Below are 22,493 nucleotides of genomic sequence, written 5' to 3'. Positions count from 1 at the left end.
CTTCACATTTCTATCTGCCCCCTTATATGTGACTGTCCAGAACCGGCCCTGTTGGATCACATGAATTATTTCAAGGAGGATGAATTCCTTGGAAATCTGTGTTTTCCTGTCTCATTTACAGGGTTTGTTAGTTAACATGTCAGAGGCATGAACAGGTGAGTTCATGTTGACATGAATTCATTCTCATCATGAATCTGCCTCTTGTTGTCTTTCTCAGAGTCTGTCAGGCTGGTGGACGGGTCGAACCTTTGCTCTGGAAGACTGGAGGTGAAATCTAACCAGCTGTGGTCCTCGGTGTGTGAAGAGGACTTTGACATGCAGGATGCAGAGGTGCTGTGTGGAGAGCTGAGATGTGGGACACCTTCAGTCCTGGAGGGGGCACTTTTTGGACCAGCAGAGTCTCCATTCTGGACTCAGGTGTTCCAGTGTGAGGGCCATGAGTCTTCCCTCCTGGACTGTGGACGCTCAGGGTCTGGAAACACCTGCTCACCTGGCAGATCAGTTGGACTCATCTGCTCAGGTGCAGCTTTGGTTCAGGTCCTCCTCCGTCCTGTTGCATATTCATGTATTAATGATCCTCTTGTCTCTGCTCAGATGCTGATGATGTCAGGTTGGTGGGAGGAGCAAACCACTGTGCTGGTAGACTGGAGGTGAAACACCTGGGAGAGTGGAGAGAAGCAGAGACAGACTGGTCCTGGACCCTGAAGGAAACAGCTGTGATATGTAGATGGCTGGACTGTGGTTCTGCTGTCTCAACACAGCAGAGAGACGAGTCCTCAGAACAACTCATGTGGTTCATCAACTCTGAGTGTGTTCAGTCTACATCAACACTGAAGGAGTGTGTGAGATCATGGAACTATCCTGGTTCCTTCATCCAGGAAATCACCTGCTCAGGTAACATTATTGACACTAACAGTCATGTGACTGAGATCCAGGACAAGTTGACTTTGGCTGTTTACATGAACACAAATATTCCTCTGTTATTCTGACAATGACGATATCCCATTTTTAACCTTTATTTAACCAGAGGAAACTCCCTGAGTGACTCACATTTGCAGCACCACTCTGATAATGTTCTTGAAAACAACACAAGCTGCTCAGTACAGCCACTGAGGGCCTTGCTCAAGGGCCCCATGGTGGTGGTAGTGAGGGAGGCAGCAGTGCTGCTTGTAGCTCAATCCTGGTGAGACAAAGGTGAAGTGTACTGATGTTTCCAGTAGCTTTTTAATCTGTTCAGCTTTCAGTTGTATTTTAACATAATTTACTGTCTCTCTGTTTCATTTTCGTGTTCAGAAAAAAACCTTCAGAGCTAAAAGACAGATAAATGAAATAAATTTATCTCTTAGAAAAACAACAATTTTAAACGTCAGATGTGCAACATGAACAATCTTCACAACAACGAACCACAAAAATTAGTCATGTTCACCCATAGTGTGCTCATGTGGTGAGGTAGAGAAGCTAACAAGACTGAGAAACAGTTGTGAGAGAAGCTCCTGTTAGCATAGCCTTCATCTCAACACTCAATCAAGTTCACTGATTCCCATAAATTGACATCAAACAAATGAAACACAGAATTCCTTGTTCCAGTTCCAGCCAGGAGCTTCAGTGTCTTTAACAGGATCAGCACACATCAGGAAAACCCTGTTTAACCTCACTTCATTCTGGGAAGGCATCAAATTGCTGCCTGCCAGATGTGCAAAACAAGAACGTAACTGGATTCCCTTCAAAATAAAATTCTCATGTCCTGAAAATTACCTGAACAAATTAAAACCCCTCAGGAAAATTTCCCTCAGAAACAGACCTACATGAGAGTCATTTACACTGCTTCTTCCTGCAAATCCTGAGGATTGAACCAGCAACCCTCCAATCACAAGTTAATATTTCTTAACTTTAAGCCACCAGTGCTCAAATTTGACAAGGGTTAAGATGGTGATGAAAACCAGAGATTCCAGTTGTGTTCTCTGATTTACACGTGTGGGATTTTAGATGATATAAGAGCATGTGAATTATTTCAAAGAGGATAAATTCCTTGCAATTCTAAATTTTCTTTTTCATTCTCAGGTTAAATTCCTTGGAAATCTGTGTTTTCCTGTCTCATTTCCAGGGTTTGCTAGTTAACATGTCAGAGGCATGAACAGGTGAGTTCATGTTGACATGAATTCATTCTCATCATGAATCTGACTCTTGTTGTCTTTTTCAGAGTCTGTCAGGCTGGTGGACGGGTCGAACCTTTGTTCTGGAAGACTGGAGGTGAAATCTAACCAGCTGTGGTCCTCGGTGTGTGAAGAGGACTTTGACATGCAGGATGCAGAGGTGCTGTGTGGAGAGCTGAGATGTGGGACACCTTTAGTCCTGGAGGGGGGACTTTTTGGACCAGCAGAGTCTCCATTCTGGACTCAGGCGTTCCAGTGTGAGGGCCATGAATCTTCCCTCCTGGACTGTGGACGCTCAGGGTCTGGAAACACCTGCTCACCTGGCCAATCAGTTGGACTCATCTGCTCAGGTGGAGCTTTGGTTCAGGTCCTCCTCCGTCCTGTTGCATATTCATGTATTAATGATGCTCTTGTCTCTGCTCAGATGCTGATGATGTCAGGTTGGTGGGAGGAGCAAACCACTGTGCTGGTAGACTGGAGGTGAAACACCTGGGAGAGTGGAGAGCAGCAGAGACAGACGGGTCCTGGACCCTGAAGGAAACAGCTGTGATATGTAGATGGCTGGACTGTGGTTCTGCTGTCTCAACACAGGAGAGAGACGAGTCCTCAGAACGACTCATGTGGTTCATCAACTCTGAGTGTGTTCAGTCTACATCAACACTGAAGGAGTGTGTGAGATCATGGAACTCTCCTGGTTCCTCCATCCAGGAAATCACCTGCTCAGGTAACATTATTGACACTAACAGTCATGTGACTGAGATCCAGGACAAGTTGACTTTGGCTGTTTACATGAACACAAATACTCCTCTGTTATTCTGACAATGATGAGATCCTGAATTTGATGAGGGTCATGTTGATGATGTGAAATACGGAATCCAGATGTTTCACTTTAAGAAGAGAGACCAGGGTGTCTCAAATACGTGTGTTTGTGTGTGTGTGTGTGTGTGTGTGTGTGTGTGTGTGTGTGTGTGTGTGTGTGTGAGTGTGTGTGTTTTGGGGGTTCAGCCTCATCAAGCAATAACAAGAGGAAGGTGAGTCAGGAAGGGAAGTTTCATGGTTCTTGTTTTTTCCGATGAGTTTAAGCAGGATTAGTAGTTGATAAAAATGGGTGAATATTGGAATGATGATTTCCTGATGTCTCCACAGAGTCTGTCAGGCTGGTGGGGGGGTCCAGTCTGTGCTCAGGCAGACTGGAGGTGAAGTCTAACCAGTCATGGTCCTCTGTGTGTGAGGAGGATTTTGGCCTGCAGGATGCAGAGGTGCTGTGTAGAGAGTTGGGGTGTGGGGCTCCGTCCCTCCTCCACGGGGGCCCGTATACAGACATGGAGACCCCAGTCATGGCAGCAAAATTCCAGTGTGGTGGAGATGAATCTGCTCTGCTAAACTGTGGAAGGTCTGGCTCAGTGAGGAAGACCTGCTTACCTGGGAAAAGCGTTGGCCTCGTCTGCTCAGGTGAAGGTCATAGATCTGCTTCATCTCACTGCTTTACTTCTACCACTCATGATTCCTGTGTCTGCTCAGAGCCTGATGGAGTCAGGATGGTGGGAGAGCCCAGTCGCTGTGCTGGGACCCTGGAGATCAAACACCAGGGAGAGTGGAGACCAGCGGCCCCTGGGGGTCCTGAATGGCTCCACCAGTCTGCCTCTGCAGTGTGTAGACGGATAAATTGTGGCTCTGCTGCTTTAACAAATAAAAGAAGGGACTCGCTATCCAGGCCTGTGTGGTGGATCAGGTCTTCTTGTGTCCAGTCAGCATCTGGACTGCGGGAGTGTGTACTGCAGACTGATAGAGTTCATAGTGATACCAGTCTGATGGTGGTGTGCTCAGGTAAAACTGGACATTCCAAACAAGCTGCTGCTTCCTCGATGACACCAGCACATCTGCTGATTCAGCCTTTCTTCTGCTCCCCCCTCAACAGATTTGCTGGTCCAGCCAAACATCTCCTTCTCTGCCTTCACTGACGGCGTCTCTGAGGTGAGGCAGCAGGAGACTCTGCTGCTCCGGGGCTCCAACTTCACCATCAGTTGCTCTGTTGAACCACAGTACCCAGGAGGCCTGTTCCAGCTCATCTTCTCCACCTCCAGCACGGCACAGAACTACACCCTACCAGCGCTCAAGCACTCCGCCCAGTTCCTGTTCTCAGCAGCAGACCACACCCACCGAGGGAACTACAAATGTCTTTATCACCTGTCCCATGTTTTCCCCCATCACTTCTCCTCTGAGAGCCAGGAGCTCCACCTCATCATAGCAGGTGACAACAGGACCAGCTGGAGTCAGACAGAAGAATGTGACCCTGACTACATTTACATGCACTTTCTACTCCTCTGTTCTCCTGCTTCTTGTTTTTAGCCTGAAAATGACAACATTCTGATGAAGCTGTTTACATGACTATGGAAAATAGTCCAGCTAGCTAATTCTAACTAGCTAGGCTAGTCTGAGAGATGAAGGGCGGAGCTAAAGTTCACTGTCAAATTGATCATTTTCTTGACAGTCCAACAGGCACCTTAAGAACAACTTTGGACTCAAATGCCTCGTTAAAAAAGAAATCTATAAGTCCAAGGAAACAAGCACCTTGGCACAATTGAGAAAGCAGACACCTGTAAAGTGTCATGAGATAACTTTTGTTGTGATTTGGTGCAATATAGATAAAACTGACTTGACTTGTCATTTGTTTGTGTCCCGTCCAGTTAAAGTGTCTCACACTGTGAGACACTACAGTTTTAATTCCTCCTGAAGTTCATTCATGACAGAAAAGCCTCAAACCTAAATAATATTGGTCTGTCCTACGTTTTCATTGAGAAATGCTCAGTTTTGAAAACCCACCCAGAATAAACTCTTTCTAGAATCCTGATTAAATCTGGACTGTTGTCATTTTCAGAATAACAGTGGAACGATGGCGGACGTGTAAAAGTAGTCTGTGTTAAATGAATCCACCAACCTTCTGGGAAATATGCTTCTTGTCCATCATCCCCAGAACCAGACAAGGAGACAGAGACTCTTCTCTAGAGAGCTGAGACCCTCGCTAGTTAGCTTAGCACATTGAATCGTAGCGGTTGGGAAGTGTTAGCAAGTGTTAATAGTTTCTCCAGAAACATTTGTTCGTCCTATCATTTGCTCACGTGAAGGTCCCACTTCAAACTCAGTGTCAGAACGAACCTGACAGGAAACGATCTCGTTGCAAGAGGCCCCAGACTTGAACTGGACAGTTTGAACAAACGGGAAACAAAGAGAGAGGAAACTGCATGAGGTTCAACACGTTGGTGAAATCAAACCAAGAATGTTGTAATTACATGTTCTGTGTGTCCATGAGGGAGCTGAGACCAGCAGAGACCAGCAGACCATGAGTTAGCTCAGCATAATGAATGGTAGTGAGTGGGAAGTGTTAGCATCAACTGTCTCAGGATCATGATGTTGGTTTGTCCTGCAGTCCTCCTCCTCCTCCTCCTCCTCCTCCTCCTCCTCCTCACCCTCTCTTCCAATGTCGGCCATGATCAGTAGCAGCAGTCGCTCTCCTGCTCCAACAAACATTTGGTTTTGGTGGCCAAATCACTGCTCCCAGTCAGGAAAGTAGTCCCAGCTATGTGTCTGATTCTAAAATTAGAATGTCTGTTAAAAGTGATCCACAAGCCCAGATATATGAATGCAGGTGTAGCGGCTCCAGATTGAGGGGTATCTGGACGCTACATGTGATACCCAGGATGAAGACTGAGGATCAGTGAAGAGAGAGGCAATGACTGTTTGGGACTTTTATGCTAACACTTCCCACTTCCTACCATTCATTGTGCTAAGCTAATTAGCATGAGCCTCAGCTCCAAGAGAAGGGTCTCCATCTTCTAGTCTGGCTCTGGGGATGATGGACAATCAGAGACTTCTCCTAAAAGTTAGCGTGTTCCTTTAACATGCAGCCTTCCATCAAGAACCTTCAACCATCAACATGTCTGTGGTGGTCAGTGGTGATGTCATTGATCAAATGTGATGATTCTAAATGTTTTTCAGTGCCTTTAAGTGATTTCATCATCAGAGCGTCCATCCACCTTCTGATCCTGGGGTCATGTCCTGTCTTCTTCTACCGCTACTTCAAGGTAACACGACGTAGCTTCGTAGTCCTTGGCTATGAGCAGTTGTTTCAGCAGCAATTGGAGGTCTGAGCTGTCATGTCTTCCAGGCCAAAATGGAGCGGCAGGCCGGACACCAGGAGAACATTGAACTCAACGCTGGTGATGCTACAGAGGAAGGCTTGGTTGATGAAGAGGCTGGAGTTCACCACCAAGACATCACGGACGTGTGACTGCAGCGCCGCCACAACTGAGCTCCAGGCTTCTTCTGCTTTCACCGTGATGATGTTTAAAGCAACAGGACGTCTCCTCATTGCAGTCTTTTAGTTTTCCTCATGTTTTCATGATCGTCCATCTCTGTTCTCAAGGTCAAGTCTCAGTTCCGGCCTGTTTTATCAGATAGATCAAAGGTTATTGAAGGTCCCTGAAATGAAAACTCCATGTTCTCAGTTCTGATCCTGCATCTCTGTGGTCATGGCTCATTTATCTCTCCACACATGACAAACCAAAAACTTTTCCAGTGTTTTTACATCAGACTCCCGGTTTTTCTTTTTTTCTCTTCCTGTTAAAACAATCCAAACATTTGAGGACTCATCCTTCCCTCAGTGGTGTCGACTCATTTTCCATCCAATGGAAACGTCTCCTCAGATTTGGATGCCCCTCCCCCATCCACCATGTGATGCACTGTGGCCCCAAAATACTTTTTTCCCATAAACATCCAAGAAGAAGTGGCTGCAAAACATTGGATTGATTGTTTTAGTCTCTACAGCCCAAACTGACTCGTTCCACTGACAGAATAAAACTGATGGAAAGTCTGAAGGGACCATGATTCCATTTTTGTACCCACTTTTGTTAGCAGCAAGCTAACCACAAGTAGCCAGAGCAGGTCAAGTGAACATGTTCTGCTGTGCGGGGGTGCGTTCACTGCTTCTGGCTCATGTAGAGGTCACATCCTGTCACATGACCCATGAGGACAGAGGTTCTGTTCATCATCAGAACTGTTGAGGAGCCGTCTGAGCACATTTTGATGAAAAATAATCACAAAATCAACTTTAAACAAGTTCCCATCTACCAGCATAGCAGAGATCAGCTCATGGTCCAATACTGGGCCTCCTCCTGATTAGTAGGCTGGATTTTTACAGTGAACATTTGAAGTCACCAAATGAGAGATGGAAACAAAATGAAGTCCAGTTTGATGCTGGAAAACCACTTCTTTGACAAAACTGTGTTTTTCTCAGCTTTCGTTAAAAAAATGACAGTTTTTCATGAAACCATCCTTCATTCAGGTGTTGATGAAAAATATAAGAGACTCCCTGACAACAAATCTTTTGAAATGAAAACAGACACCTTGGTCTTTGTTCTGATGAGCTCTGATGTTGTTCAACTGTTGGTCTCTGAGCCTCAGCACCCCTGCCTGTTTGAAGGCGTATTCTGTCCAAGTAGAGCTCATGATGTGTTCATCTGACCAAAATAAAAATGGATGAAAATGTCAAGAACCTCCCTCCCAAATGTGATGTCTTCAACTGAAACACCTCTGGAACATTGAGAGGTTTCCTCCTCAAACAGTCCTGTCTTCTTACCAGCTTTGCTCTCTCACTGCTGTTTAGTGTTGGAGAGATTTTGTTCTGTGACACCTGTGAGGAAGAGACTTCTATTCTTCTTTATGATGTCATGACCTGATTTCTGGAGTGAAAGTAGTTAGTGTGATGTCATAATGAGCTCCATGATTTTCTGTTATTTTTGGTAAGAGTTTCATTGTTTCACCTGTACATGCGTAGTTACACCAGAAGGGGGCAGTTTAGCTCATAGAGTGCTTGGTGACATGAAAAATCTGTAAATAAAAAAAATTGTTCTTCTTCTGTGGTGGTTCTGCTGATGCTTCCAGTTCTTGCCAATGCTGAAGTAATAAAAGAAGGTGTTGTCCAGCAATGCTGTCTGTCTTCATGGTGTCTCATTGATTCCTTCATCTACATATCAGGCCACAGCAACAGTGCTGTCCCTCACTACACAACATTGACACTGAGATTCCCACTAATGATGAGTCAGCACATCCTGACTGTTATGATGACCTCAGCCTGAATGCTCCTCCTTCCTGAGATGCCAGACCTCAAAGGACTCCAGTTTGACTCAGAGTCACTTCTTCTTCTCTTGGACAAATAAATGGATGAACAAACACTAACATATCAATCATGATTTAAACCCACTGGCAAAACCAATGTTTCCACTTTGTTGATTTTTACAATTTCCTTTCATAAATACAAGTGGGTGGAGCCCAGATGGTCCAAACCTGTTTCCTGTCTCCTGTCATTGTGGAGAGTCTCTGTTCTGTCCTGCTGCTGTCCAGTTGTCTCAACTGAGCCAACTCAGACTCACACCCTCTTCATCAAAACATGACGTTTGGTTGAGTCCTGTCACATCAACAGGTGACGTGGAGGAAGTCATCAGGAGACACGGCGATGTACAGCTATGTGACATCAGCAGAACTGTGGAAGTTTCTACTGAGTCTCCCGATGACAAGTGGCAGTATACAGATACTAAAGAGGGTCTGAGCTGAAACTGAACCTTGGGAACTTCAACCTTTGATCTCAGAGTTTTGTGTTTGATCTTAGAACTCCTTCTTTGCTCTCACCTTGATTTCTCAATGATTTCTTTGTGGACACAAATTGTCTTTGATCTCTCAGTCTTCTTCTGTAACCTCACCAGTTGAAGCTTTCTCACCACTTGGATCTCATGTTTCTGACATCTCTGAGCTTGTTGGTCGACCTCTGGCTGAGGCCTCTCAAAGATGGCCGGGGGAACCACCCGGGCTGGTCCTGGAGCATCGTTGAGCACCGGCTGAGGACCAGGAGGATGATGGCAAGTGTCCATATGAGGCGCAGGTGGCAGGACTGCTGGATGTGCGTCGTGAACCCCTTCCCCTGGGCGTGGCACATTCTTCAGTCGTTTCGCATGCCAGCGAGACCCATCGCTGAGCATGAATGTGGCTGGACCCAGCTGGCGACGGATTTGGAGAGGCTGAGACCAGTATGACGCCATCTTGTTGCACCGGTGGGGCCGCATAGCTCGGACCCAGTCACCGACTCGGAGAGCGGTCCCTTTAACTCTGCGCTTTTGGTTGAAGTGCTTCTGCATTTGACGCTGGCACCTTTTGACGGACGCTTTGATTTGCGCATGGGAGCGGCCAATGGCAGGTGTTGCTGTGCCTTGCACCCTGAGTCTGTCGAGCGGCAGCTGCATTTCTCGACCCAGCATTAGGAATGCTGGAGAGGCTCCAGTTGTGGTGTGTTGGCTAGCCCGGTAGTGCATCAGGGTCTGAGTGAGTGCAGTCTGAAAACCACACCCCTGGGCCATGTGTGCCCGAATGCCATTCAGACTTTGATTAAGGCGTTCAACGCCCCCATTTGCCTGGGGATTGTAGTAGGCAGTGCAGATGTGCTTTATCCCCCTCTCCCTGAGGAACGCTGAGAAGTCTGCGGAGACAAACTGGGGCCCGTTGTCCGTCGTGATGGCCCGAGGCAGACCCCAGCGTGCAAAAAGTCCCTCCAAGACATCTGTGACGACCTGGGTTGTAACGGTGCCAGTCGGGAACACCTCAGGCCACTTTGAGTGAAGGTCGTACAGGACCACCAGGAAGCGCTGATGGTGAGGGATCCCTCGTCCATGGATCTCGCCGCAGACGTCAAGCTGAAGATGGTCCCACGGGCGGGAGGGACATGGCACTGGTTGTAGGGGCGTTGGCGCTGGAGGTCTGGTCTTGCCGCTGACCAGGCATGGTGCACAATCCCGAACCAGCGCCTCTATGTCACGGTCGATGCCAGGCCACCAAACCAGGTCCCTGCACCGCTGCTTGAGCTTCACAATGCCGAGGTGTCCTTCATGCGCCATTGACAGCACACACCCACGCAGTGATAGGGGGACCACTGTGCAAAGGCCCCTGGACACACACACATCGCTCCAGCAGGAGAGTTCGTCACGGACCCTGGAAAATGGGGTGAGCTCATCAGGGACTTTAGCCGGCCATCCTGAGCGTATGTACGTGCGTAGGGTGGTCAGCATCGGGTCGCACTCCGACTCCTTCTGGAGCTCCTCCAGAGACACTGCTGGCTGGAGAGGTGGGTAAAGCATCTGGACGAGGTCCGGTTCTGAGTTGTTAGCCTGCGAGACGACTGGCGCTGGGCCATCAATAGACCGTGAGAGCAGGTCAGCGACCACGTTGTCCCTCCCTGGGGTAAACTTTGGCTCGTAGTCGTACTGCCTCAGACGTTCCGCCCACCTGTGCAGGCGCAGGGGCTTGTGGCCTGAGCCCGAAGTCATCAGCAGGGCGGTCAGGGCCTGGTGATCCGTTCGAAGGACGTAGCGGCGCCCGTACAGGTAGAGATGCCACCGTTCCGAAGCCCAAACACACGCAAGTGCCTCGTGTTCACCCACGGAGTAGCGCTGTTCTGTTGGCGTCAGAGCCCTAGAGGCAAAGGCGACAGGTCTCTCCACCCCACCCTGCAGCTGCGACAAGACCGCTCCGATGGCCCGAGCCGAAGCATCACAAGTGACAAACGTCTGGCAGTCCGGGCTGAAATGGGTCAAAACGGGGGGCGTTGTGAGCTGCTCCTTCAACGTCCGCACCGCCTCCGAGCATGCAGCCGTCCAGTCCCATGGTTCGTCCTTCTTGAGCAGCTGGCGTAGGGGAGCAGTAGTCTGAGAGTAGTGTGGCAGGAACCGGAGGTAGTAGGCAGTCATGCCCAAAAATGAAGCGACCTGGGAGGCTGAGACTGGCTCCGGAATCTTGTGGATGGCATCCACATTGGACTGGAGGGGAGAGATCCCTTTGGCTGACAGACTGAACCCCACAAAGTCGATGGCCGGCGCAGCAAAACAGCACTTTTCCACATTCAGCGTCAGGTGGTTCTCCATGAGAGCCCGGGCCACTCTCTGAAGGCGTCTGTTGTGCGTGTCCATGTCCGCAGCATGGACCACGATGTCGTCAAGGAAGATGGCCACCCCAGGTATGCCTGCCAGGATGGTGGTCATGACCTTCTGAAAGCAACTTGGGGCAGAGCTCAGGCCAAACGGCATCCTCGTATACCGGAAGACCCCGGCGTGCGTGACAAAAGCCGTAAGGTCTCTGCTCGCTGGATGAAGTGGCACCTGCAGATAGCCCTGGCGTAGGTCGAGCTTCGTGAAGACTGTAGAGCCGTAGAACAGTGCTGTGAGCTCTTCCGAAGTTGGCAGCGGGTACCTGTCAGGGATGACGGCCTTATTCACCAGACGGAGGTCCACACAAATCCTGATCCCTCCGGATTTCTTTCTTGCAATGACGAGGTTGGAGAACCATGGGGCGGCATTCACTTGTTCAATGATCCCCAACTCCAGGAGGGACTCCAGCTCCCGGGTGACATCATCTCTCAAAGCAAGAGGAATCCGGCGCAGGGGCTGGACCACTGGTGAGACATCCGGGTTCACCAGAGGCCTGTGAGTGAAAGCCGTGGCACAGCCCAGACCGTCGAAAAGGGCAGGCCACTTCTGCTGCCAGGCGGAGTCAACGTGGTTAATGGGGGAGCCAGCGTCATCCGTCAGTGCGAATCCCAGGCCCGTGAACAGGTCCAGACCTAGGAGGTTAGCCCCTCGTTTGGCAATATGAAAGGGAGAGGACGGTAAGTGCTTGGAGCCGTAGTGAACTGGGATGCGAAGCACACCCAGGACGTCAATCCTGGAGCTGTCGTAGCCGCACAGAGCGGCAGCAGGCTGTTCCAGTGGTAGGTGTGAGAAGAAACGGTAATACGTGGAGGCATTGAGGAGAGAGGCAGCCGTGCCCGTGTCCATCAGTAACGGAAGCGTCACATCGGCCAATTGCACTGAGCACGTTTTGAATGCAGCCCGCGCTGTAGACACATTCCTAATCTCTGTGTGGCTGTTGTAAGCAAGGGCGGGCCCTCTGGTGGTTGGCAGAGGTGCTGGGGAAGAGCGGCACATCTTGGAAAAATGATTTTGTTTTAAACAGTTTCTGCACTTTTGCCCTCTGGCAGGGCAATTTTGTGCCCCAGAACTGTGTGAGGTGGAGCCACAGTTGCCACAGACACGCTTTCCACTCTGCCTCCGTGCAAGTTGCACCGGGAAACTGTCTTCCGAGTGATGCTCCAGGGGGCGCGCATTCGCCAGCAGCGCCGTGCATTCAACGGCCGTCTCAACTTGCAGCGCGATTTCCACCGTTCTGTCCAGCGTCAAACTGTCTGGTTCAAGCAGCAGCTTCTCTCTCGTCTTTTCACACAGCACTCCCTCAATAAACTGGTCTCGGATTATTTGTTCCAGCAGCGCGCCGTAATCGCACGAGCGGGCCATGTCCCTCAGGTTAGTGACGTAATCTCGGACCGACTCACTCAGTGCAAGGTAGGGCGCAGGCGGGGGTAAATTTATACTAAAATCAGCCATCCTCGTCGCCAATATTATGTCCAGAAAATGAATGAGAGAGACGGGAGCGTCAACCGAACGTTTAGTTTCTTCTGCCAGTCACTCTTACAACCCACACACACCAAAAAAAACAAAAGCACACTTCCTTAATGGAACTTCAACATAAAAGTACCTTTCTTTTGTAACTGCCATTGTTCCTTATTACTAAGCAGTGACAGCCACCTCCCATGTACAAGACTGTCAGTGCATATGTAACACTCTGCTTCAGTATAACGGAGACTCTCCAAACTGAAGCTGATCCAGGACCAGCTCAGGAGGAGACATGGAGAAGACAGGCTCTCTGATTTCATGCTGCTGTCTATTGAGAGGAACATCCCAGTTGACTCAAACAAGGCTGCTGATGTCTTCAAACCCAGGACCAAAAGAAGAATCCTCCTCTGAGTCCACAGACCTGAGCATCGCTGCTCTGACTACCACGTTACCTCCTGGTTATCAGTGTGAAGTCAGTGGTGAGGTAGTCAGTTGTTCCTGGTGTTTTATTCCAGAGGCCTGGTAGTTAAACACTGAATTAAATAATTTTAATTCTTTACTTGAAGTTTCATGCTGTTTTGCTGGAAATGTTTGACAACTTCTTGCATGTTGGTGCCCCATCACACACAACAGGTGCACTTGTACTCTTTTCACCTCTGACCCACAAACATTCCACCAGTGAACGTCCAGAAATTGAAGCATAAACAGTTCAGCAACAATGAATTCTTCAAATCCTCCTCTGAAATCAGAGATGAATCTTTACCTGCTTAGGCCTGCTTCAGAGCAAATTGTGAAACCTTCAACACTCACATTCCTGTTCTTGTCACAATCCTGCTCTTCTAAATCAAGGCCTGTTCAATAAATGGTAGAGCAGAGTGGAGCAGAGGAAGCGTGCTGGGCCAAGAACCCAGAGGTTGATGGAACAAAACCATCCTCTGCTGAAAGAAAGGAGCAAAATAAACCTGATTGTTTTGAAATGTGAATCTGTTAAAAAGAGGTGGAAATGGTGATGTAGTCAGTTGTTCCTTTTGTTTTATGACAGAGGCCTCATTGTTAATTAAATAATTTCAATTCTTGACTTGAAGTTTCACTGTTTCATTCAAAATGGATGACAACTTCTTGCATGTTGGTGCCCCATCACACACAACAGGTGCACTTGTACTCTTTTCACTTCTGACCCACAAACATTCATAGTCTTCCAGTGAACGTCCAATTATCTTCTGAAATCAGTGATGAATCTTTACCTGCTGAGACTCATTATCTCTGACTGTGACTAGCATGTGCTAGCAGAATACAGCAGTCCTTCTTCATTATCTGTCTTTGTCTCTGACCAGCTCTCCTGCTCTCTTTCCTCCTACCAGTCAAAGCAGACATCTGCACCTACTGATCTTGGATCTGCTGCCTGTTCTTGCCTGGTAAAAGAAGGAACCAGAACCTGGTTCTACAGGCTGAATTAACTCAAGGACGTTGGCCAGCCGAGGCAGTTGAAACCTTATTTGTCCAAATAGAGAAAAAATAAGTCTGATTGTTAATGAAAGATGTCATCATGGCTTTGAAACTATGGTTGGGGACAAGCCAACATGAGCACATTCATGGAAGAATAGAAATAAAAACAGGAAGTGTTAGTCAGCAAGTACTCACCAGTCTTTCTTTTGGACCTAAACACCTCAGGGACACACTCTCTAATCAGATCACTACTCTCGATGGCATCACCTTGACCCCGAGTACAACTGCAAGGAACCTTGGGGTCATTTTTGACCAGGACCTTTCCTTCAGCTCCCACATAAAACATGTGACCAGGACCGCCTTCTTCCATCTGCGAAGTATTGCTAAGATTAGGAATATCCTTTCCCAGAGTGATGCTGAGAAACTGGTGCATGCATTTATCACTTCTAGGCTGGACTACTGCAACTCTCTCTTGTCAGGATGTCCTAAATACTCCCTAAAGAGTCTCCAGCTGGTCCAGAACGCTGCAGCGAGGGTTTTGACGGGAGTTAAGAAGAGAGAACACATCTCTCCCACTTTAGCTTCTCTCCACTGGCTTCCTGTAGGATCTAGAATCGACTTCAAAATCCTTCTGCTGACTTATAAGGCTCTCAATGATAAAGCTGCATCGTATTTGAAAGAGCTCATTAGTCCCTACTGTCCGACCAGAGCACTCCGCTCCCAGAATGCAGGTCTTTTCGTGATTCCCAGTATCAATAAAAACAGACTGGGAGGTAGAGCCTTTAGTTACCGGGCTCCTCTACTTTGGAACCAGCTCTCTCCATGGGTCAGAGAGGCAGACACTTTAACTACGTTTAAGTCCAGGCTTAAGACCTTCCTCTATGACAGAGCCTTCAGTTAGGACTGGTTCAGGTAGCTCTGAACCATTGATAGCTATGCTGCTACAGGCTTAGACTGCTGGGGGACACATCAGGGTACATGGAGCCCTTCCCTCCTCTCCTCTCCTCTCCTCTCCTCTCCTCTCCTCTCCTCTCCTCTCCTCTCCTCTCCTCTCTTCTCCTCTCCTCTCCCCCTCTCTCCCTCCCCCCCCCCCCCCCGCAAATTTTTGGAACTGTCATTACCACTACTTGTTGCACTTTGCAGTTTGGCCTTGGTGTCTCGCAGTCTCTCTGTTTCTACAGATCCACCAGAGCTCCAACCGCTGCCTGCATCGCCCCCCCCCACCCCCCCTTTATTCCCTACTGTTACACCGGCCTGCGCTCCCATTCCATGAACCAGTCTGCCATCCAGTCCCCCATCAAGCTGGCTTGCTCTCCCTGCCTCCCCTTCCAGAAGCTTCCTTCTTCAGCTGTTATTAACATTTCCGTGTTTCCCACATTTTGCATTGTAAACTGTTTTCTTGTCTGTAGCAACATCTACTGCACGTCTGTCCGTCCTGGGTGAGGGATCCCTCCTCTGATGCTCACCCTGAGGTTTCTCAGATTTTTCCCAGTTAAAAGGGTTTTCTATGGAGTTTTTCCTCAGTCGATGTGAGGGTCTAAGGGCAGAGGATGTTGTTATGATGCCATGTGAAGCCCTTTGAGACAAACTGTTTGTGAAAACGGGCTATACAAATAAAATTGCCTTGCCTTGCCTTTCACTATCATACTTGATTCTAGTGGGAAAAAAATGGCTGCGGCTGACTGTGCTGCCTGTTGGTGGATCACTCTTCGCCATCCTCACAGGCCTTGATGGAACCAAAAAGGCGAGTTCCTGGAGAAGATCTTCCAGGGGGTCCAGGTTAAAGCGGTGCCCCAGCTGGCACCAGGATCTGACCCAGGTCCTGCATGTGAGATACTGTCAGTTCTGTTCTGCCCTGCTCACAACCACAGGCTGGTGTTGAGGCCTGCAGCAACCAGGGCCCCAGTCACCAAATGTATAAAGGCTGGTCATTGTGGCAGTGGGAGGAGTCAAAATGAAGACAGACCAATGTGAGCAGGACGTGACTGGAAAAGTAAGAAGAACTTGACCATGTTTCCTACAGTACCCAGGAGGCTTGGTAGTTGTTGAAGGAAGCTCCAAAAGCAAAGAGCAGACAGCAGGATATAAAAAGAAAAGATCCAGACACTAAAACTACAAGTAGAAAAGAGATGAAATACTAAAAGCTTTGGAAAGATACTACAAGGTTGTATATACATTATTATATACACTACTATTCTCATTGACTCCTAAAGAGGGAAAGGAACAATTAGAATGTGGATCAGATCAGCTGATTTTAGTGTTCAGTCCATCCCTCCATCCACTTTCTATTCTTATCCTTTAAGAGTCACGGGGGGGGGGGGGGGGGGGACGATCCCAGGTGACATTGGGCAAGAGGCAGGGTTCACCCTGGACAGGTCACCAGTCCATCAGGAGAAATGAGGTGGTCGGTATCATGCAACCTAAACTAAAACTTCAGTCAGATCAAATTCAGATTAAAGCAAGAGTCTCCAGATCAAAGTCAGAATTCCTGATGATGTCATCAGGGTTTGACAGTAACTAGAATTCTGTCTTTGATCTCAGGAGGACAAGAAAGAAACACAATTGAGAAAAGTATATGAGAGCACGATGGCATGATGTTGCAGTGGTTAGCAATGTGGCCTCAAAGCAAGAAGGTTCTGGGTTTGAGTCCCGGCTCGGGTGCGGAATCTTTCTGTGTAGAGTCTGCATGTTCTCTCCAGGTACTCCGGCTTCTTCCCACCGTCCAAAGACATGCAATTTGGGACGAGGCTGATTGGACGCTCTAAATTGACTGAAGGAGTGAGTGTGAATGGTTGTTCGTCTCTGTATGTTGGCCCTGTGATGGACTGACGAACTGTCCAGGGTGAACCCCGCCTCTCGCCCGTAGATGCTGGGATAGGCTCCAGCTCCCCTGCGACCATTAATGTAGGTGTTTTGTGAATTGCATGCATCATGAAATTATTGTTGGTCTCTTTTCTAGCAACAGTCTCACAGTGGCAAGACAAGAACACTTCCACGTTGACAGTTTGTTCAACACCAAACTTTATTCAGTACCATGTTGTCAAACACTGGAACATCCACAGCACCTGAACAGGGACTTGAACCATGGACCCTCAGATTAAAAGTCTGATGCTCTACCGTCTGAGCTACTCAGGCTTTTTCTACAGCATTTAGACAGGAAAAGAAACACCTGTGAAGGTCAAACAGATGCTTTCTTGACTTGTTCAATCCTCCATGTTAAAGTCCACCATGCTTTTGATTGGCTCTGATTCTCCGTGGCAAAATCCAACAAGAGGCTCCAAAAATGTCTTGAATGTCATAAGAATGCACAGGACAAGATGTTCGTTTCCTTCATGTCTGCAGTTCCTCCACTGGAAAGTAAAGTCAATGCTGTTCCTCTGCTGAAACCTGGGATCGGACCAGGGACCTTTAGATCTTCAGTCTAACGCTCTCCCAACTGAGCTATTTCAGCTCTGAGGGAGGGCCCTGCTTCTCTCATTTTATAATCTCTTCCACGCTCACTAGAACTTCGAGAGGATTTGAGCTTCTGAAGTCATGACACATTGAACAGTTCGACAGGACCATTTTTGATGAATGTCTGAATCACACAAGCCTTTTTTGTTTGTCTTCTTCCCAGTTGCCTCAACATTGTGTGAGCCAATAATTCCACATCTGTACCAGACACACCTCTTGTTGGTGGGTTTTCTGGATCATTCTGTTCTAACAGTGTCTTTTATCTTAAATATGCCACTTTCACATGAAAACATCAATAACAGGACAATATCAATACTATTATTGCTGCTGTTGCTGTTGTTGGTTGTGTGTCTGTCTTCCATCCCCCTGTCCCTCTGTCTTTCTCTCTGCTTGTCTTTCAACCTCATCTTGTTCCCCATCTTTTTGTCATTCTCTCCCTCCTTTCTCTCTGTCTTTTGTCTTTTCTTCTCTATATTTGTCTTCTGCTGCTCCAGGATCAGCTTCTATCACTCAGTGGTCCAGAACCATTATGAAGCCTGATCATGAATGTGAGCAAAGCTCTTGGAACAGGCCTGCTGCCACCACAACTAAGATCCTGCAGGTCACTAGAAACTCCAGTGTCCAGCTGACAAGTGGACTTTCCTCTGATCTGTGGTGGTGCTGAGTTTAGCAAACATCTCCAACAAGAAGATGAAGGAGGCCATCAACTCCTCCAAGCTCAACATCTATACTGGCTTTACTGGGAAATCAGGAGGTCAAACCAGATCTCTACCCTCCACCTCAGATGGTTTCTACTCACAGAGATGAGGGACCAGTTCAAACCAGTTACCTGGAGCTCCCTTAAGCCATTGTCCCATCAGCTAACATCTGGATCTGGACCTGCACCGGTGCTGTCTTGTGTCTTGAGTCCCCAGAGTTTGTTGAACCAGAGAAGATTCAACTGGTGACGGTTGTCCAACCAAGCGTTAAGGTGAGCCTGCATTGTCTGATCTGGAGCTAACAGGGGAATTAGCAAGTGCTCTGACTGTTCTAGATTTGCTGCTTAGTTGAATTTGAATTTATTTGTTAAAATGTTCCAGTTTCTATGAGGTCAGGGAAGATTGGTGTGGATCTAAAGGTCCCTGGTTGGATCCCAGGACATTGTTTTGGCTCATTTGAACATTTTCAAACCCTCGTTGCTCAGATTTTACATTAATTTGATCGTGACTTTTGGACAAATGTTTTGTTTATTAATTAAATAATCACTTCAATTATGAATTTAGTGAGTAAACCAGACACACACGCGCGCACAAACACACACACACACACACACACACACACACACACACACACACACACACAGCCTGTCTTTGGTATAAAATGGTCTGTCAGGTTCTCTCGAGTTGGAAGATTTCTCTGACTCCATTGTGAATAAAGAGATTCTTCATCTGACACCTGAGTATTGATCCACTGATTCCTCTGATCCACCTCTTTCTGCTCCAGCAAGACTGACATGGATGAGGTGGGTCCATGTCATCCAATCAGTAGGTTTCTCTTCTCAATTAGTTTTCTTCATCCCAGTTTAGATTGATTCTTCTCAGCCTCATGAAGGAGCATCTGATCAGGTGTTTGACTGCTTGTTAGTTGTAATTCCATAGATTTTAATCTCAGATGTTATAGAATTAATAAGAACATCTTAAAGACCTTTGTCCAACACTTGAAACTCACCTGTCTGTCGAGGCCCAACTGGCCTTTGGTAGTGAGGTGGTGGATGCATGTGTATGAAATGAGGCTCGTGTTGCTGTGAGGAGCCACTAGAGGGAGACACCTGTCATTCCTCCCTGCTGACAATGAGGCTTCACAGCTGCATTTGAAGCTGTCCTTTATGAGTCACAACTGTCTTGAGCTCAGGAGCCAAACTCACTGAAAACATATGCAAGTGGTTTTGGACAAAAGCGTCTGCTCAATGAAATTGTAGGATTGTAGACTTCTATAAATGTAGAATATAATTGTAGAAATGCTCTCTATCACCACCCCCAATGTCTGTGCCAGGGTCTCTGGCCAGTGGTCAATGGGCTCCTATCACCTGCCCAGGATGGATCAATCTTGCTTGTCTTTGTAATTCTGCACTTATTAGAGACCTGGAAACAAAGGAATGCTGAAAAAGAGAAAATAGGACCTCACACAAACGGGCTTGTGACATAATTTTAAATAACTGTGTAAATGTGAATCTTTTACAAATGTGTGTGTGAATGTGGTTGTTGTGGCCGAGTGGTGAAGGCGATGGACTAGAAATCCATTGGGGTCTCCCTGCTCAGGTTGGAGTCCTGCCAACAACGTTAAAGTGTTGATGTTCTGGAGGAGACAACATCTGATCTTTGTTAGATCCACGAGTCAAAGGCTTTCTTTAAAGGGCTGCAGCAGCTGAGAATGAGGGAGAGACATAATTACAAACCATCTTAGTGAGGACATTTTGAAAAATGATGACATTTTGCCACAGTTATTATTGACTTTGAACACTGCAAAAATATCCCTTCTCCAAAAACCCTGCTCTTTAACTTTGTACCCAAGTTGTCTCCTCATCAGGCACCACAGTGTCCAGGATGTTCAGTCAAAAAGTCATTAGTGATTTTAAAAATGTCCATCAAACACAAAATAAGGCTTCAAATAGGTAAAATCACCATCTGTAGACTGGACCAATATGCTGATGTGATCCTTTGATTAGTTTAGGATCAGTCAGAGATCAAAGACTGAAGCAGGAGATCAATGCTCAGAACCCAGAGATCAAAGACAGAATTCAGACATCAGAGACAGAATTCAGACATCAAACACATACCTGATGGAGGCTCCAACCCCCCCCCCAGACAGTTTCCATGTAAGTCGTAAGTTTTTTTTTTAAAGCGCCAAATCACAACAAATGTCATCTTCTTTTTATACTTTTTATTAAAGATTGAAGCTCCATACAAGACAGAGTTTGTCGACAACAACATCACAACCTGGGAAGCGTTCACTTCTTTTGACGGACAGCTTTGATTTCAGGTTCGACCTCTGTAAAATTGAAAGTAAAGTAAATGAAGCACCTGTGAAGGTAAAACTGATGATGTCATGACTTGTTCAGTCCTCCAACATTAAAGTCCAACAAGCTTTTGATTGTCTCTGATTCTCTGTGGCAAAATCCAACAAGAGGAAACAGAAAATCTTGAGGTTGTCTCACTTTTTTTTTTTAAAGAAACTCTGCATAGGACAGTGATAGGATGCTTGTTTCCTTGGATGAAAAAGTCTGGTACTCTCATCTTCTTAAACATTTACTTGTTCAATCAGGACAAGAGAATCTGAGCTTGGATGTCATTTTGTAGTAAAAGGTGAATTAAACTTGTAAACATCAGCTGGTGTTCACTCTGATGATGTATCGATGGTCTGTATTCTGCCTTCTGTAGCACGAAGGGGAAGAAGCCTGATTATGTCAGAGTTGTGTTCAGTGGCTCCTGCTGGGTCCATTTCTGACAAATAGGCTCCAAAGAGTTCAGTTGTTAAAAAGGTGAGGATTGCCATCAGCAGACGAGGTGGCCGAGTGGTTAAGGCGATGGACTGCTAATCCATTGTGCTCTGCACACATGGGTTTGAATCCCATCCTCGTCGTGAGCGACTCTGGTTTCTACTCCAACATTATGGAATTACTGTGAGGCTTTCAACTGACACAGATACCAGTTGAGTCAACTTCTCTTTCACAACCTGACTGAAACAACTCTGACACTTAGAGCTCACATGTGTCAATCACCTCTGGAGAAGATCCCGCCCCCACAGAGCCACAAATCCTCCCATCAGTGAAGAAAACTGAAGACGCCTCTTGGATGAGAGCTGAAGCGTCTTCAAGAAACCTGAAACAGTCCACTTGGTACGTTTAAATAATTCTACAATCCTACAATTTCTTTAAGCTCTTGTCCAAAGCCACGTGCATGTATCACATGTATATAATATATATGTGATACTCTTTCATCGACTCATGAACCAAAAATGCAGTCTAATACCAGTAAATTTGTGCAGAAAAAAACATATTTTTTAATGTATTTTCTTTCAATTCACATTTTGTCCATTAACTTCATAATCACTCTTCTCAGTCACCATCTCATCACATGACTAAAGTTTGGGTTCTGCATTGGTGGTAAAATATCCTTCCATGCCCCTCACTAGTTTGCACACAGAAAAGCATATTTTACTGGTTTCAAATCTCTTAGTGTGTTCTCTCTCTGTTAAACCAGCTGTGGCAGCTTTCATTGTGTGATTGATTTTAAAATATAAATATGGAACTGAACCATTGGAATAAGATGTCAGGACATTTGAAGGAATGTAAATCTCCTGTTGAAATGTTGCAGTGTGCAGCTGAGGCTCTCTGGCAGTGGCACAAGGAGCCACAATGGCAGAACCTGGACCCTCCTGGAGGAGAACCACAGGTGAGGGCCTTCTTGGCTCCAGATTGATGGAAATCAAGTGTCTGAGGCTGTTAGCAGCCATTAAGTTGATCTGGTTGGGCACTGGTATTTTTTCTTGCTGCAGCTCAGGAGTGATTCAGGAGAAGAGTTTCAGAACAGTCAAGGTTGGGGACTGGAATTTTCAAATTTCCCCTGGAACCAGACAAACTTGGGAGGTAAAACCTCCAATCATAGCCACTCAGATGTAGCAGCCGAAAGAAGCTGTCATCTACCCTGACAGTCAGAGCATCAAGTCAAGAAAACATCAACCATCTTGTAGTTCCAAACCTTCACCTGTCAGATTCAGCTACTTCTTATTGTGGGACTTTAAATTTGAACACAATGGAATTTGGACAAGGAGTTTTCCTTCAAGTCCAAACATCATCGTCCAGCCTCCAACCAGAGGTCCATCAGTTATCATGGGAGCCACATGTGGAGTCTGGGTTCTTTTCTAGAATGTGACGGCAATGACAGTCCTGCCAAGTGACATCACTGACATGAATGGA

General features: G+C 47.0%; 1 long non-coding RNA gene and 2 other non-coding genes across 3 annotated transcripts; 2 read left to right on the top strand and 1 right to left on the bottom strand.

The window, feature by feature from the left end:
* Positions 1-4,320: 4,320 nt before the first annotated feature.
* Positions 4,321-6,554, top strand: LOC147264334 (uncharacterized). Its single transcript, XR_015112649.1, has 3 exons — positions 4,321-4,404; positions 6,150-6,235; positions 6,319-6,554. It is a non-coding gene; the product is annotated as an uncharacterized LOC147264334 (long non-coding RNA).
* A 10,910-nt stretch (positions 6,555-17,464) lies between these two features.
* trnaf-gaa (transfer RNA phenylalanine (anticodon GAA)) lies at positions 17,465-17,537 on the bottom strand. Its single transcript has one exon. It is a non-coding gene; the product is annotated as a tRNA-Phe (tRNA).
* Positions 17,538-21,075: 3,538 nt separating this feature from the next.
* Positions 21,076-21,157, top strand: trnas-gcu (transfer RNA serine (anticodon GCU)). The gene has a single exon. It is a non-coding gene; the product is annotated as a tRNA-Ser (tRNA).
* Positions 21,158-22,493: the final 1,336 nt, after the last annotated feature.

The sequence above is a fragment of the Aulostomus chinensis genome, chromosome 4, assembly GCF_037954235.1.
Source record: "Aulostomus chinensis isolate RoL2024-O1b breed Wild chromosome 4, RoL_Achi_v1.0, whole genome shotgun sequence".
NCBI lineage: Eukaryota > Metazoa > Chordata > Actinopteri > Syngnathiformes > Aulostomidae > Aulostomus > Aulostomus chinensis.
The sequence above is the reverse complement of the archived record's forward strand: the minus strand, read 5'-3'. Positions and strand labels throughout refer to the sequence as shown.